This window comes from Otolemur garnettii, unplaced genomic scaffold (assembly GCF_000181295.1).
Source record: "Otolemur garnettii isolate 467f Iridium unplaced genomic scaffold, OtoGar3 scaffold00145, whole genome shotgun sequence".
In the NCBI taxonomy this organism is placed as follows: domain Eukaryota; kingdom Metazoa; phylum Chordata; class Mammalia; order Primates; family Galagidae; genus Otolemur; species Otolemur garnettii.
The window spans coordinates 3,135,676-3,138,208 of NW_003852540.1; positions in this window are offsets into that span (position 1 = coordinate 3,135,676).

The window sequence follows — 2,533 nt, forward strand, 5'->3', positions numbered from 1 at the left end:
CTGCCTTCTCTGAGAGTCATATTCGAGTCATAATCAGGGCAAAACATCAAGACTGGGGGGGGGCTCTAGTTTCCCCATACACTCCCGTGTGACTCCCTTGTGACTGGATCCTCAGCTTTGCTGAGGTTGGGGGAAGTCTTAGGATCTTCAGTGGAGGTGGGAGTCAGAGTTGAGGGGTATTGGGGGAGGAGGGGCCCATGAGTGGAGAGGACCACAAGGTCCCTGGGGAACGTGGCTCCACCACTGGCCAAACAGCCCCACCTTGCAGACATAGTTACAGACGTTTGTCAAAGGCTGAATCTTTGTTCCAGACTCAGGAAAGCCCCATGAAAGCCAAGGACTTGGGGGGAGGGGACCAGAGTAATTATTTTTTTATACATGTATTTATTTGTCCTGGTGATTCCCAGTGAGACTCAACTCATTCTCCCTGTTTCACCAACATTCTTGGTGTCCCTGTTCCTTGCAAGGGATTCCCAGAGACAAAGCCTTGCCCTCAGGAAGCTTATGACTTAAGAGCAGAAGCCAGGTGTGTGTGTGCACGCGTGGGCACACACACACAGAATGAAGAGTGATAATGTGCCAGAATGTGGTGGTAGCTGCCACCCAGATTCGAACGAATTGCCTGAGGAACAGAGAGGTGGGAGTCTTTCTAGCTTGGTGAGGAGTATAACATTGGAAAAGGGCCCTGAAGGATGGGTCAGGTTTCAAGAGGCAGAGACGGGATGGAGTATACTAAGTGAAGTGATGTCCATGGCTACAGGGACAGTTTATCATGAGAAGAGCAAAAGGTAGAATCTGAATATGAACCTCATTTAGATTGAGAAAGGCTGTAAATGCCTGGGTGAGCACCCAGTCGGGTATTCCTAGTTGCCAGGCACTATACTATTGTATATTTCTGGCAAACTCCTTTACCTCTATGAGCCTCTATTTCCTTGTCTGTGGTGTGTACGTGCTAGTAAAACCTTCAAAGTAGGGCTGTTGTCAAGATAAATAAATTAGTATAGGTAAAATGCTAAGAACAGTGCCAGTTACCTATTATTATGAAGTATTATTAATATTACCTGTTCATTGATGACATGTCCAAGAAAGGCTTTTTTTTTTTTGGCTGGGTTTGAACCTTCCACCTCTGGCATATGGGGTCAGCGCCCTACTCCTTTGAGCCACAGGCACTGCCCGAAAGGCTTCTTTAGTTCCTGCTCTCCTGCTGCCCCAGCCTCTTGAGTCAGGTAGTGAAGAGGAATAATGATTAAGAAAAATAAAGATACTATTGATTCATTTATTTATTCATTTATTACTGTGCCTATCCTATCTAATATACCTGCCCTGGCTGTAACAGTGATAAAAATAAGTTTAATATTCTCCTTGAAAAAAGAAGGCATGCATAACTTATAGAGTTTTAACAAAACATAATATTGAGTGTTCAGAATGGTACAAAGATATTTGTTGACTCAAATATTTTCAGTCCCAAAGAGGAAAGAAGCTGGGAGAATGATACCGGGACAAGAGACTCGGCCAGGGAGTGAGGGGTGGCAATCAATACAAACTCCATGTAAGCAGAAAGCAAGAAGCCTTGGTTCTGGCTCCTCTCCCAGCTACCTCATCTGCCTGAGGGAGAAGTGGGGACAGCAGAGGCCAGGATGGAGGCAGCAGAGACCAGGAGGACATTAAATAGACTAAGGAGTGAGGAAAAGTAGAGATTTAGACAGCCAAGGAAAGAGTAGGCTATAAAACTGGTTTTCAAATTACTGGTTAGCAGGCCCAGCATGGCAGATTGCTTGAGCTCAGGAGTTTGAGACCAGCCCAAGCGAGAGCGAGACCCATCTCTACTAAAAACAGAAAAACTAGCTGGGCATTGTGGTGGGCACCTGTAGTCCCAGCTACTCAGGAGGCTGACGCAAGAGGTTCACTTGAACCCAAGAGTGAAACCAAGGATTTGAGGTTGCTGTGAGCTATGATGCCATGGCACTCTATCCAGGGTAACAGAGTGGTCTGAAAAAAAAAAGAGCAAAGCCAGCCCCCTTTGGGCCCCAATCCTTTTGGCCATATCTGAGACCCCTCAGCAGAATTCTCATGCTCTATGGAGCAGTATTTGAAAACCACTAACTGAGATGATTTTGAAGGCCCTCTAAGCCTTGAGTACTATGATTCTGTACTTTCTGTGGTTTTTTCAACCCAAAGAGCAGTAAGAACCAAAGAGGGGAGAGAACTACAACTTCTCACTGGCCAAGTCACTTGCAGGAAGATAGCTGGGAAGCTATGTGGATCCCCAGAATCTCCAAACAGACAAACAGGCAATGAGGTCATTTTCAGGAATTGGGAACCCAGGCCTCAGAATTTTGCCAAAGTCAGAAGGTTCCTGAGCCTGACACTTTCCTAAGCCTGTCCCCTATAGTAGGGGACATGAGCGCTGAAGAGTTCTCCCACCAACTTCCCCAAGTGGAAGGATGTTTGTAACTCTCAGACACGTGAGGGACATGTCAATAAGTACTGGAAATTAACTCTGTAAATTGTGAACCTTTTGTTGCAGGTCCTT